This window comes from Pelophylax lessonae (genome assembly GCF_965119305.1).
Source record: "Pelophylax lessonae genome assembly, chromosome: 1".
NCBI classification, from domain to species: domain Eukaryota; kingdom Metazoa; phylum Chordata; class Amphibia; order Anura; family Ranidae; genus Pelophylax; species Pelophylax lessonae.
In genome coordinates, this window is record NC_138768.1 from 539,808,195 (window position 1) to 539,824,617 (window position 16,423).

A 16,423-nucleotide genomic window follows, 5' to 3' on the forward strand; every position below is an offset into this window, starting at 1 on the left:
AATATTGTTATTTTTTCTAAATTGTCGCTTTTTTTTATTAATATCGCAAAAAATGAAAAGAGGTGATCAAATACCACCAAAAGAAAGCTCTGTTTGTGGGAAAAAAAGGACGTAAATTTCGTTTTGGTACAGCGTTGCATGACCGCGCAATTGTCAGTTAAAGTCGCACAGTGCCGAATCGCAAAAAGTGGCCTGGACGTAAAGCAGGAAAATCCTCCGGTGGTAAAGTGGTTAAATAGTCCCCTTGGTGCCAATATGAGCAACAGGTGCGCGCAAGTGAGCAATAGGCGTTTGCGCACGAATGTTCGCGTATCTGCATACGCGAAAACTTGCACAATTTCTGTTAGCCTGAATACGGATTTGACTATGCACAGGAAGCTGTCTAGAAGAGCCATTCTGTCTACTAGAATGTCCTTGCTGACACAGCAATTTTATATAATCACTATCGGGGTGCTCTATCTCATTTGTTTCACAATCAAAAGTAGCTCTTATTTGCACATCTAGTTCATCTCCCAAAACAAACACCATATACCGATGCAAAAAATTTAACACACCTCAGCAAGTACACAGGTTCTCCAACCGTGAGGTGCCTGGGGGTTAATTTTACAAGGCACGCATGTAGAAATGATCCAAAGGGGATCAAGTAATAGACTGACCAAACTAGAGAATAAAAACACTGTGGCCTCAACCCACGATGACACTGTGGAATAGATTGATATGGTAATTAATTACACCCATTCATCCAGTATGGACGGGATATCACCAAAACTAAAAAATGGCTAACCAAGGAAAACAAAGGGGAACCGGCAGGTCTCCCTAGGAAACAAGTTGTATACGGAGAACCAACAACGGTATCTTATTTAAAAAATATAGCTTTATTGAAAAATAACCAATCATAAACACAGCAATTCTAAAGCCCCCAAAAACCTCAGTAAAAACCAAGTGGACAACGTTGTCACACTGCACACAGCAAAAACGGGCCCCACATACACACACGCATCACCAGCACTTAGATAAAACAGCTCAAATAGTGTCAAGGCAGTCTGGCCTGAGAGCATAAAGTTGAGGGTTTCAAGTCAGGACAAATCTCCCTGATACAGTATAACGGAATACCTCTGGTTAGGAAGACTGCTCGCAGGCGCCCAGTATCTACAGTATAATCAGTGAGCTAAAGCTGTATGACTCAATTTTGTACCATTCCCAGATCTAAAATTGTGTGAGGTGCACGTAACCTCCTGCAGAGGTATAAGTCTCTAAGTGCCCATGAGCATATACTTTAGCCCACACAGCTATGCTAAAATAGTAGATAGACAGCCCATATAGGGAACGTTGGCAAATCTAGGAAGTGATAGTTTTAAGACCAATCAGCCTGTAGTTGTATGCAGCCAAAGTTCTAAGGGGATCAGCAAGGTTTATCACCAGCAGCTGGCCTGCTGTTCTGCTACAGTAAACCGTAATGTGGTCGATAAGATACTGTATATGCAGTGGTGGTTGGATTAGATGTTAAATGTGTTAAAAAGGTCCTTCCTTGTCTTTCTACCTGCAATTATTTTAGCCCTTCTAAGGGTACGGTGTGAATAACCCCATTCCCTGAACCTTTTGTGAAGATCATCTGCCTCACGCTGGTAGTCACCATCACTCGAACAATTCCTTTTAATCCTAAGGAACTGTCCAACTGGAATCCCACGGACTAGGGATTACGGGTGATGACTACTGGCATGCAGCAAAATATTAGCAGCTGTTTTCTTCCTAAAGGTCCCAGTGGTAAGTTTACCCTCTGATAGCCTTATATACAGATCCAAGAAAGAGATTTCCCATGAGTCCACTATATACGTTAGGTGGATATTCTGTGTATTCTGGTTAAGCTCATCCTCCTCCCCCCCCTCATTCTCCTCCTTTTTCTCTTGCTCCACTTACCCCTCCCTCTCCCCCTCCTCACCTCTTCTCTCTTCCGTCCCCTTCTATTACTCTCCCCCTCTCCCCCCCTTCTCATCTAACTCTCCCGCTCTCTCTCAAGCTCTTACCCGTTTCTCTCACTCTCCCTACCCTCTCTCTCTCCCCCCTCCTCAACTCCTCTCTCTCCTTTCCCCCTCTAACTCTCTCCCTCCCCTGCTCTCTCTTTTACTCTCCCCCTCTCTCTCTCTTACCCCTCTAACTCTCCCCCTCTCTCTCATGCTTATACCCCTCTCTCTCGCTCTCCCCACCCTTTATCTCTCTCCCCCTTCTCGCCTCCTCTCTCTTCCCCCCCTCTCTCTCTCTCTCTGTTCCCTTCTCTCTCTTCCCCTCTCTCTGTTTCTTTCTCTCTCTTTCTTTCTCTCTTTCCCTCTCCTCCCTTCCCCTTCCTTTTCTCACCTCCCCTTCTCTATCTCTCTCTCCTCTTCCCCCACCCCCTTTTCCTCTCTCCCTATCTACCCTGTCCCCCCTCACCCTGATTGCTGCACTCTATATGCTGTGTAATATGTTAATCTTGACCCCCGATGTTATACACTGTGTTGTATGTTATCTAGTCCTGGCCCTTTGTCCTGAGGTTTATGTGTGCCTGTGAGACTTGCTGATTAGTAATTAGAAGTATTTTGTGGGTACAAGGTCTGTGGCATAGACATCCAATGTGCATAATGATTAGAGTCAGCTTCTGTTTCATAATTCTTCTCTGAGTCACTCCCACTGTTAGGTGAAACCTGACCATGGCCCCATCCCTGGCTTACCCAGGTATTTCATAATTTTAGTCATGCTCATATTTATCACTCTTTTTTACTTTTCTATTGTAAAGCCAGGCAAATTACTTGTTATGGGTATTGCTAATGTTTATTTATAGTTTATATTCTTTAAATATTAGTTCTCTTTGTTTATAATAGGAGTTTCTGTCATATTTAAGGATGTCAAACATTTTCTGTCAGTACATTTTCCAGGTTTTGTCAGTAAAAGAAAGTTATGGACAGTTGGGAACCCTGCATGGCATCTATGAATTTTTTTTTTTATAATATTTAGATTACATAATTATACAGTATCTACCTCAAATTCTATATTTTACTTTGATAAGTGGTCTCTTTTATTATCGTAAAAATACAAATATTGCACGATAACTGTTAGTGAATAGATTCCTCAGTGCTATAGGCACTGGCCTGTCCCACCTGCTGATTAGTATAACCAGCAATACGGCTAGTTCCTGCCTAGCCTGGCTATCTATCTCTCAGTTATTCTACAGGCATGAGAGTGCTACCTGCCCTGACCCTTGGCTTTGTTACTGACTGTCTGAGTCAACTACCTGCCCTGACCCTTGGTTCCATTCCTGGTTATCCAAGTCTGCTACCTACCCTAACCCTTGGCTTTATGCTGGTATTCTGGGTTTTTCTGTCAGACATGATCTCTTACCTGTACCTTCCCTACTGTGTTTTCTACTAGTTCCATTCTCAGGACTGTTGGTACAGTGTACCTTCCTGCTCTAGGCCTACTTGCTGTTGCCTTCTTTTCTCTGAGTCTCTAGTCTTGAGCATAGTGCACCTGGGGCTCCCTCTCTAGGGTCCACACACTGTAAATCTCATAACCACCACTAGGGGCGCTCTGAGGAATACTGGCTGGCCCTTAGACTCAGCACCCTGGGAAATCTAGTGCCACCTGCTGTGATGAAGTACCACCTTCCCGTAGAGTCCCCCAGCATGTTTCCAACATGAACATCTGATCTCACTGTGAACTGGTGGTCAGACTACATTTCTTGGGTACATCTACCATCTCTCTTGGTTTTCTCTAAAGTGTAGCTAGAGGGTCAACCTCAGCATAATCACCACCTTGACAGTACACCTGTTAATGCAATCTAAACAGGACCCACTCCCTAATAATTCATGCCGTATTTGTAGAAAATGTTATCATAAAAAATATGCCGGCAACTAGTAAATTAAAGCGGAGTTCTGGCCTCGGGGGTGAATTTTAGATAAAAATACCCCCGGGACAGTCAGGGCTAGTACATTGCATAATGCATAGCCTCTGAACTGTCCTGGGTCGCACTTACATTTTAGAAGAAATACTTACCTTGAAATTTTCTTCTCCAGCGCTGCCATCTCAGGTGTGGGCAGCTGAAGCCAGCACGTCCTCTTCTGCGTCCTCTTCGGTGACGTCGGAGTCTCAGAATGCCCTGCACAGGCCCCGCTTGTCACTTCCGGTGCAGGCACGGCATCCCTGCACAGCTTCTGGGCATACCCAGAAGCTGTTTAGCAGGGAATGCCACACCTGCACCAGTAGTGACGAGCGGGGCCGGTGCAGGCACATTGACTCCTGGGAGCGATGACGTTCAGCTCCCAGGAGTCATCACAAGCCGGAAGTGACGGCGCAGGCCGCGGCCGCAGAGGGAGGAAGAGAGAGGAAGTGGAAGGAAGGTGAGTATATTTTCTTCAAAAACAAGGTAAGTTAACAAAAAAAAAAATGGGGAGCATCCCTTTCTTTTCAGGTGACCCTCAGCAAGCGAATGGCCCAAAATCAATTTTTTCAATTTTGAGGCCAGAACTCTGCTTTAAGGAAAGTCTGGTTAATAACAGGGAGTGCCACTATGGTAAATAGTACACAGACCAAGTATATTACCAAAACGGTCTGCCATGCTACCGGTGGGGATGAGCAAAACTAAGTATTTTTGTTTCCCCAAAATTTTTATGAAAATGGTGTCAATAGGGATGACTAACTAACATGGTTTTTAAGGGTGAAATAATGTTAAAGGCACAATCAGCTTCTTAGCATGCCTCCTTACTTTTGAACTTGAGACAGAGAGACACCTTGGGCCTGGAAAGATATGCAGTACACTCCATGAAACACACAAATTAAACTGAAAATGAAAATGTGTGTTGCTAAATTGTGTTGATATTGGGCGTGATTTAAAGGATTGTTATTTAATAAAATCTAAGCCTTTCTTACTGTAGACAGTGCACACAGTCTACAGTTGTGTAACTTCGTTAGGGCAACAGACGTCCTGTTACTTTGTTTGCAATTCTTCGGATGACAAACGCAGCAAAATTGCATGTGGGGTGCCATAAAAAGTAACGAGGATCACAAGTGTGCCCCCTGTTTTGTGGCGATCTGGAACACCATGGTGTGAACAGAGCCCAAAGATTACCTTCTCTATAAAAGTTGCAAAGTACTCAGAAACAAAATAAGCAACTTTTGAGAAAAAATTCATTAGTCAGGACTATATATTACACAACCGAACATACAGACTTCAGGGGTCAGGTTTATGTATACACAGCCATGGTAGCTGTCAGGACAATGCAGACAATGCAATGGAGCTAAATTATAAAAAAAATAATAATCAATAAGCTTCCATCTCTTTATTATCGTATCTGTGTGTTACATCTATATTTACTTTAAAATCTAACATATAAGTGTGGGGTGCACATAATGGTTGTGAGTGACACCATGTCCCAATAACAATAGAAAAGTACTTAGAAAACCATGCCTGCGCACATTTAAGGTGCAAGACAATACAATTAGCATAGTGTTAAAATTATATTTTTTTATTGTATTCATCTTGTACAGGTGACTCCCTGGGACATCTGGGGATCTACGTATGTGAGCTTTGAGAGGAAAGCATAAATCTGCTGGTAAGGGTCACCTTTCAAAATCTCAAAAAAATTCTGGAAACAAATCCAACTGTCTATAAGCAGACTTTGAAAGTGAATTTGAGATCATTATTTGTCAATAGTTCCCAACATAATGGATACTAGACAGGCATCTATATCTACCTGTATTTTAGACAACCACCCACCACAGGAAAATAGGAGAAGCCTACTTGACATGCTTCCTGACCTTTGTTCTAAGAAATATATTCCAAGTGTTCACATTGCCCCTCATAGGGGGCATCAGTTGGTTGTTTGAACCTCCCCATTGGTGATTTACCTCTCTCTATCCTTCTGAGGAAGTTTTATTCTTAATATGTCAAGGAAAGAAGACTACTCCTCTCCTTTATCATTTGTTTGGGTGAATGGAACATTGGAAAGGCAGACAGTATGCCTAATATTGAGTTATAATAGATATTTAGAAGTTATTAGTATAGAGAGGATTGTTGCCTGCCTACCATATTCAAGTAATGATATGTATACTGTAATAAATGCATCCTTCTATATGCAATAAGGATTTAGAAGCATGCGATAATAAATAAAATAAGAAAATTTAATACTGTTTTAAGTGTATTGTCTGGCACCTTAAAAGTCCCCAGATATGCTTTTTCTAAGTAAAATCCTACATTTACTTTAGTTGAATAAAACATGTAAAAAGTTCTGCTTTTAAAAAATAGATAGTTTGTTATAGGTGCTTTTCTATTTAAGAGAAAAACAAAGTAGATTAGACTGCAAGTTCTTAGGTGCAGCATAAGGGCAACACATATTACAGAGGCTACCTAGACTAACAGAATTACTTAGAACAGAGATGTTGAACCAGGCAGGAGGCCAATGACGGACAGCTTTTACTACAGTGATTGCACATTAATTTCAAGGGCAGAGTGTAGGTGGCAGATTTATTGAAGGAGAATCCTCTTTTTTATTTCATAAACGAGCATTTGATGAACAATCATTAAACATACATCCACATTATGATATGCCATTAACTTTTTACAAGTCCGAGACTGTGAAAGAAGAAAGGTGGAAGTATCCTCTGAAAGTGACAATATCACGAACGTACTCAGAGGTCGAAATGTAGTACTACGAGACAATTGGGAGTCACACAGTAAATTTTGTTTGATGTTTAAAGCAATTCAGCGTTTTAATTTAAAGACCTTATGAATTTAAAGCTGGAGATGAAAATCTTACTTTTTAAAAATATATTGCAGTGAGACAATTTTATACTTGTATAAGAGAACTATGACTGAAGTTATGCATTAGCAATGGCCCATCCAATGTACTATGCTGTATGTATATATATTTAGCGCTACCTCTGAAGGGGCTGCTGGTAATAGCTGGCTCTTTTTCAATACCAGTACAGAGGCATGGGATACTTCAAAATTATTATCACATAGCAATTAGAGGACAATCTTTTCCTTAAGTAGAGGTGGATGTTTGACAGTCTAAACCACCATAACTAAACAAAACAGAATATGGCGCAAAGAATGGGTTAAGGAACACACAGTAATTGGTAAGGATGATAGATAACCTAAAAACAAGGAAATGAGCATGGAACCTTAAATCGGAGTTCCACCTACAACAAAAAAAAATACATAAAAATACCCCCGGGACAGTCAGGGCTAGTGCATTCCACAATGGATAGCCTCTGAACTGCCCCGGGTTGAACTTTTAGAAATAATACTTACCTTGAAAATGTATTGTCCAGTGCTGCCATCTCAGCTGTGGGCAGCTGAAGCCAGCGCGATCCTCTTCTGTGTCCTCTTCCATCCTCCTCAGTCCCAAAAAAGATAAGTGCTATACAGCACCCCCTTTCCTGCGCTCGGAACCTGGTCCTCAGGCTGCCTCAATCCCGGAACTCGTGCTGATAATAGGCATCCATGATGGCTAGGCTTTGCTGCCCCTTACGACCAGGGCGGTCGACCAAACACTGAAAATACAAAGCAAAGAAAAGGGCGCACCAGCCTAGCACATTATCCTCAGCGAGTTTATTAAATGAAAAATTAAAATCAGCTACTCACAAACAATCGTAAAATTCAGGCACATCAATTCCATAAATCTGCCTCATGCCAGAGGATCAACGTCTTTACTGGAAGCAGAGGGCTGACGCGTTTCGAGGCTGTGCCTCTTCCTCAGAGCCTGGAGGCCATGGTCAAGTCCGTAGTTTAAATATAATATGGAAGACCGGGCCTCCACATGGCCCTTGGGGATGTGGGAGGAGATATCGCCCAAGTGGGCGTGACTACACAACTGATTGCCCAAAACTATTGCAGATCACAATTACAATTACAATTTCAAGTGGCTAGCCCTAAGCGACCATTTGTTCCACTGGTGAGCTATCCAATCCATCAAAAATTCCCAACTCATCGCAGACTCTATTTCAAAAATCATACATGCCAAATGATACATTTAAGCTTGTGTGGTAAGACAGACCTGTGCCTGTCTCGATCCAGACCAAACAGAACATCGCATCCTCCTCATACAGTGACACAGGGACAATCCAGCGCATGGTATTAGTCAGGCCATTGTTTATGCACATCCAAAGAACTGTGCATACACACACTCTTTGTAGGTAGATATTATGTAAGGTTGCTATAATAGTGCACTGTGGACTGTTAGGGGTTAATGTGGTAGACTGTGGACTGTCAGGTGTAGTCAGTTGTCATACAGTTGGGGAAGATATTAATATTAGGCACATTACCTGGTGGTCTAGTGGTGTCCGCTATTGGCTTGACCGTTCGATTATTGAAAACAGTAACACTGCAGCGGCGGAACAGCGGTGGAACGCACGCCGCTCATCTCGGAACTGGCGTGCGTACCACCGCATGACATCACTTCCGCCCGTCCAGGCAGTGACGACTTCCGCCCGTCTCACTAGCCGGGCGGTAGAACACGACTTCCGCATCCGCACGTACATACACACACTTATTTATATACCATCTTCTCTTTTCCCCGCCTTAATATATTTCAAGAGTATAGTCTTCAGTATAGATCCCACACCTAATGTTCTGTACTGGCTTACGGAGCCAAGTTTCCCAAATTCTCCAAGGTCTGTTTGTAGAGGAGGTATAGCACGCGCAAATTCGCGTTAAAGGTTCTACACGCTATATTCAACGAGTCACATTATATGCACACATATATTTATATGGTTTTAACATAGATTTTATATAAGGAATTATCTTAGTTCAGTATCTATTTATATATATATATATATATATATATATTTATTATACATCACTGTGCATATTGTAATTGGATATTGAGCATTTTTCTATTTATCTATATATATGCGATTTTATCTTTGCCCAGCAAGTCACGTCATTGGTCCATAAGTACCTATTAATTTTAATATCAATTTTAATTTAATTTTATTGTTCCAGGTTATTGTATCTGATGTATGTATGAATGTTGTTACTGCTATTACAATCATGTGTGACTACCATTTTTTCCACTTTTGGTGAGCTTTCCATATAATTCCCACCAGAGTGGATTCTCTATTGTGTATTTAAATATAAATTTTTCTGGATATGATCCCCTGATTTGCTCCACTCTGGCCCGTATCGTATGGTATGGTTTGTACTGTGTATGGGCGGAGCATACATGCGCCCTCCTCTTGTGGTTACTGTGGGAACAGCTTGCTGGGGGCACCATCGGATTGGATGGCTTCCCCTCACCTTCCGGATGCGGAAGTCGTGTTCTACCGCCCGGCTAGTGAGACGGGCGGAAGTCGTCACTGCCTGGACGGGCGGAAGTGATGTCATGCGGTGGTGCGCACGCCAGTTCCGAGATGAGCGGCGTGCGTTCCACCGCTGTTCCGCCGCTGCAGTGTTACTGTTTTCAATAATCGAACGGTCAAGCCAATAGCGGACACCACTAGACCACCAGGTAATGTGCCTAATATTAATATCTTCCCCAACTGTATGACAACTGACTACACCTGACAGTCCACAGTCTACCACATTAACCCCTAACAGTCCACAGTGCACTATTATAGCAACCTTACATAATATCTACCTACAAAGAGTGTGTGCATGCACAGTTCTTTGGATGTGCATAAACAATGGCCTGACTAATACCATGCGCTGGATTGTCCCTGTGTCACTGTATGAGGAGGATGCGATGTTCTGTTTGGTCTGGATCGAGACAGGCACAGGTCTGTCTTACCACACAAGCTTAAATGTATCATTTGGCATGTATGATTTTTGAAATAGAGTCTGCGATGAGTTGGGAATTTTTGATGGATTGGATAGCTCACCAGTGGAACAAATGGTCGCTTAGGGCTAGCCACTTGAAATTGTAATTGTAATTGTAATTGTGATCTGCAATAGTTTTGGGCAATCAGTTGTGTAGTCACGCCCACTTGGGCGATATCTCCTCCCACATCCCCAAGGGCCATGTGGAGGCCCGGTCTTCCATATTATATTTAAACTACGGACTTGACCATGGCCTCCAGGCTCTGAGGAAGAGGCACAGCCTCGAAACGCGTCAGCCCTCTGCTTCCAGTAAAGACGTTGATCCTCTGGCATGAGGCAGATTTATGGAATTGATGTGCCTGAATTTTACGATTGTTTGTGAGTAGCTGATTTTAATTTTTCATTTAATAAACTCGCTGAGGATAATGTGCTAGGCTGGTGCGCCCTTTTCTTTGCTTTGTATTTTCATCCTCCTCAGTCCCCTGATGCACTGCACCGGCCCCGCCATCACGTCCGGTGCTGCAGCGTCATCCCTGCACAGCTTCTGGGCATGCCCAGAAGCTGTTTAGCAAGGTATGACGCGCCTGCACCGGAACTGACGTTGGGGCCTGTGCAGGCGCATTGATTCCTGGGAGCGTTGATGCTCAGCTCCCAGGAATCATTGCAAGCCAGGAAGTGACGACTCGCCGTGGCCGCCGAGGGAGGAAGAGGAAGTAAGGTAAGTATATTATCTTCTAAAAGAAGGTAAGTTTTTCAGGTGACCCGGAGCAAGATGATGGACTGAAGTTACATTTTAGGGTGGATCTCCACTTTAACTAGTAAAATCACACTGTGAATTGAAAAAGTTAATTTAGTTCATGAGGTACTATGTCACACACTAGTGGCAGCTCTGGAAGGCAATAGAGAGACAACAAGGTGCGTCAAACTAAGTGTAGCAGATAAAATCAGGAAGGAAATGTATTAAAAGTGTCAGTCAATTGGCTACTCACAAAATGTAAGAATTAACAGGCATGAGTATAAAAGGAGTCTGTGGTCACTCGGGGAGGTCTCGGGGTCTTTCAGAGCATGTCAGGCAGTGTATAAGCAGGGTGGATGGATGAGCCAGCCAGGGACCCTGCTGCATAGCGTGAGAACCAGCATGGAATGCACTCGGAGCCGGGCCGGAAGTGACGTCGAGACGTGTCAGATGACTTGTTTCAAAGCGTCCACTTTTTCTTCAGATCTAAATGGCTATTGGAGCTGTCAGTCTTATATAGGCTTAACCGAGACAGAGTCGGAAGAGTAGTAAAACAGATGTAAAGTAGATACAGTGCCTTGCGAAAGTATTCGGCCCCCTTGCACTTTGCGACCCTTTGCCACATTTCAGGCTTCAAACATAAAGATATAAAACTGTAATTTGTTGTGAAGAATCAATCACAAGTGGGACACAATCATGAAGTGGAACGAAATTTATTGGATATTTCAAACTTTTTTAACAAATAAAAAACTGAAAAATTATTCAGCCCCCTTAAGTTAATACTTTGTAGCGCCACCTTTTGCTGCGATTACAGCTGTAAGTCACTATGGGTATGTCTCTATCAGTTTTGCACATCGAGAGACTGAAATTTTTGCCCATTTCTCCTTGCAAAACAGCTCGAGTTCAGTAAGGTTGGAACAGCAGTTTGTGAACAGCAGTTTTCAGTTCTTTCCACAGATTCTCGATTGGATTCAGGTCTGGACTTTGACTTGGCCATTCTAACACCTGGATATGTTTATTTGTGAACCATTCCATTGTAGATTTTGCTTTATGTTTTGGATCATTGTCTTGTTGGAAGACAAATCTCCGTCCCAGTCTCAGGTCTTTTGCAGACTCCATCAGGTTTTCTTCCAGAATGGTCCTGTATTTGGCTCCATCCATCTTCCCATCAATTTTAACCATCTTCCCTGTCCCTGCTGAAGAAAAGCAGGCCCAAACCATGATGCTGCCACCACCATGTTAGACAGTGGGGGTGGTGTGTTCAAGGTGATGAGCTGTGTTGCTTTTACGCCAAACATAACGTTTTACATTGTTGCCAAAAAGTTCGATTTTGGTTTCATCTGACCAGAGCACCTTCTTCCACATATTTGGTGTGTCTCCCAGGTGGCTTGTGGCAAATTTTAAACGACACTTTTTATGGATATCTTTAAGAAATGGCTTTCTTCTTGCCACTCTTCCATAAAGGCCAGATTTGTGCAGTATACGACTGATTGTTGTCCTATGGACAGAGTCTCCCATCTCAGCTGTAGATCTCTGCAGTTCATCCAGAGTGATCATGGGCCTCTTGGCTGCATCTCTGATCAGTCTTCTCCTTGTATGAGCTGAAAGTTTAGAGGGACGGCCAGGTCTTCGTAGATTTGCAGTGGTCTGATACTCCTTCCATTTCAATATTATCGCTTGAACAGTGCTCCTTGGGATGTTTAAAGCTTGGGAAATCTTTTTGTATCCAAATCCGGCTTTAAAATTCTCCACAACAGTATCTCGGACCTGCCTGGTGTGTTCCTTGTTCTTCATGATGCTCTCTGCGCTTTAAACGGACCCCTGAGAATATCACAGTGCAGGTGCATTTATACGGAGACTTGATTACACACAGGTGGATTCTATTTATCATCATTAGTCATTTAGGTCAACATTGGATCCTTCAGAGATCCTCACTAAACTTCTGGAGAGAGTTTGCTGCACTGAAAGTAAAGGGGCTGAATAATTTTGCACGCCCAAATTTTCAGTTTTTTATTTGTTAACATAGTTTGAAATATCCAATAAATTTTGTTCCACTTCATGATTTGTGTCCCACTTGTTGATTCTTTAAAAAAAAATTATTACCTCCAAAAGCAAGGTACAGCTATGGGGGCAAATTTTGCCCCCAGCCATGCAAACCTGACCATGGAGATGTGGGAAAGCAGGTGTTTCTGGAACCATAATACCTTTGTGGCACACCTGGTTTTCTATGGTAGGTATATTGATGATATTATCATCATCTGGGATGGCACCATCAGATTTTGTTGCCCATTGTAATTCCAACACTTTTGGCCTGTCTTTTACATCAGTGGTTGATCCCTTGTCCCTATGCTTTTTAGATCTGGAGCTTTTTGACATTGGTTCCACAATCACTGCTAAAAAATTTCACCAAACCCAAAGCTGGGAACTCGTTTCTTCATTTTTATAGTTGTCATCACCCAAGATGGGTCTTCATATTCCCAAAAGCCAGTTCCATCGCCTCAGACATAACTGTACCAGATTAGAGGACTATAAGGAACAGAGCCTTACCCTAAAGCAAACATTTTTTGGATAAAGGTTATCCCTCCCATTTGATTGATGAGGCATGTGCTTTCTACATGACAGAGAGGTTTATTACCCAATATCATTCTGTACATCGTAAAATGGAAAACATATTCAAAAAACACTGGTCCATCTTGACTCAGGATCCCCATTTGGCTTCTTTGACTTCACTCATTTTTAGACTTCCCAAGTTTGCATATTGAAAAGGCGCTCAGTGTCAAGAGCAAAACTGTGCACAACAACATCCAATCTCGAACTAAAGTTACTACTGCTAAACAATTCACCCTCATTCCATTGGTGGGTATGTTCTGCTGCAAAACATCTTTATACTGTACCTGTGCACATGTTCCTCATGGCAATAAAACCATTACGACTTTCTGAACAGTTTATTGTTCTACAACATATGTTGTGTATTGCCTATCCTGTCTGTGCAGCATGCTCTAAGTTGGGAGAACCATTAGGATATTACAGGTGAGGTTCGGAGAGCACCGCGGTTGGTCCAGGAAGGCAGTCCCAAACATAGTGTCCCACGTCATTTTGCTGAACACCATCACAAACCTATTGCAGAACTACAGGTAGGGATCATTGAGTCTATATGAGATAAATATTCACCAGCTGAACACTTTCACACTTATGTAAACTAGAAACATTTTGGATTTACACTTAAAATACTTTAGCACCACATGGCCTCAACAAAGAAATTTAAGTAAACACAGTTATTTAATATGGTCCTCTGCCACATCTCATTATTATACTGGTTCCTTATGCATAATCCTTTCTAGTAATACTCTTATACATTCTTTCAGGTATCTGGGCTCTTGATTCATCCTTTGTGAGTTCACCACCTGTATCTTGTAAGGTGGTAAGTAAATAAATAGTTAATATGATAGTAATTGGTCACCACCAAGATACAATACGTTTGGTCCTGTCATTTACGATCACACAAACTATCTCTATCTGGGTCCACATCATTTCAGTATGAATTACATTACTCTTATACATATACCCATTACCATTCTTTTTTTTTTCTGCTCTACTGTCTCTTTACTGTTTTTTACCTATTTTCATCCAGATAGGTTTTTGTTAGATTCTCGATCAGTGTCTATATATTTTAAATGTTTTTTTGTTATTGTTTTATTGTTTTTAATTTTACATTTATTATAGTTGAAGGTTGGCAAAACTGTAGTGCTACTGTTAAATATGTAGCCATTTTGGGGAAAAAAAAGAATATGTAGCCGTTTCTATATACATTTGATGGTCCATTTCGGATCTGGCTCCATATATCTACTCCACATCTGTTTTACTACTCTTGAGACTCTGTCTCGATTGAGCATATATATAAGACTGACAGCTCCAATAGCCATTTAGATCTGAAGAAAAATCAGAAGCTTTGAAATGCGTCATCTGACACGTCCCAACGTTACTTCCGACCCGGCTCTGAGTGCGTTCCACGCTGATTCTCAGGCTGTGCAGCAGGGTCCTGGCTGGCTCATCTATCCACCCTGCTTGTAAACCACCTGACACGCTATGAAAGACCCCCGGGACCTCCCCGAGTGACCAAGGGACTCCTTTTATACTCATGTCTGTTGATTTTACATTATGTGAGTAGCCTATTGGCTGACACTTTTAACACATTTCCTTCCTGATTTTATCTGCTACACTTAGTTTGGCGCACCTTGTTGTCTTTCATATACCACTATAGCTGAAGACTATGAGGTAACTTTCTGAACAGACTAGGATGGGTACTATTAGTCAAATTCCTGAGCAGTCTAAAGCCTTACAGCTGAAGGCTAGAGATGGGCCGAACGCCCCCCTATTTGGTTTGCAGCAGAACTCCCAAACAGGGGAAATGTTCTAACCCGAACGGCGAACCCCATAAAAGTACATTAGGAGCCAAACAGGAAAAATCTAAAGTGCCCATTTTGAGGGCCTGTAAGCAAGTAATTGGCCATAAAAGTGGTATGGGGGTCCAGGTATTGCCTTAGGGGACATGTATCGATAAAAAAAAAAATTGTAAAAACTATTGTTTTTTTCAGGAGCAGTGATTTTAACAAGTCCTTTATTCAAAAATTAAAAACAGTGTCCCCCGATGTAAATCCATTGTCAATCATGCCGCCTGCGGCACCGCCAACCCAAAAGAGAAAAAAAATGTCCACTCTCGTTGAACGCTTTCGGTGGGCTGCCTGTTCTGCAGTTTGAAAGTACTTATATAGGGAAGGGGCGGGGGCCACACAGGTAATGTCACCTGGTGGCCCATCCCTCATGACATCACGGATTGGTGCATCCTGGGTCGGGACGTCACAAGGGGCATGGCTGCCGGGTGACATCACCAGTGTGGCCCCGCTCTTGAACTGTCAAACCGCGGAGCAGGCAGACCTTTTTTTTTTTCCTTTTTTCAGGTCGGCAGTCGATAGGTGGTGAGTTTACATCAGCAGACACTGTTTTTATTTTTGAATAAAGGACTTGTCAAAAACTTTGTGCATGTGTTTATTTTTTTTGTACTATTTTTTGGTGAATTGGCAGGGTTACTATGTACCCCATACCCATTCACAGGGGGGCGGGGGCGGGCTCTGAGGGCCCCCTTGTGAAAGGGGGCTTCCAGATTCTAATAAGCCCCCCACCCGCAGACCCTGACAACCACCGGCTAGGATTGTCAGGAAGAGGCCCTTGTCCCCATCAACATGGGAGGACCCTACGCTGGGAGGACCCTACGCTGGGAAAAAGAACATCTCCAGCAACGCATCAAGCTGCGCTGTATCTGAGGTGTGTTTTGGGAGGAGAAATTTGGGGAGTAATAGAAAAATGTATGGCAGCATTTGTTCAGCTAGGGGGATGTGGGGGTTATGATGGCAGGGCAAGAGAATTTACACTATATATAGGGATATGGGGGCTTGTTCTAGAATTGGGATGTCAATTTTGTCAAGGATGGGTATTTGGGGGAAAGTCATTTTTGGTTTAAAGTGGCTAGTGAAATATGCACTCCTAGACCCTGCACTCTGTACACAGCACACCCCTAAAACCTGCACTGTGCAAACCACATTCCTGAACTCTGTACTCTGTACACAGCGCACTCCTGAACCCTTCACTCTGTACATGGAGTACTCCTGAACCCTGCACTCTGTATGTAACACAATCCTGAACTCTGCACTCTGTTCATATAGCGCACGCTTAAACCCTATGCTCTGTACACAGAACACTCCTGAACCCTGCACTCTGTATGTAGCGCACACTTGATCTATGCACTCTGTATGTAGCACACTCTTGAACCCCCTTGTGTATGTAGCGCACTCCTGAACCCTGCACTCAGTACAAAGCACATTCCTGAAGTCTGCACACTGTAA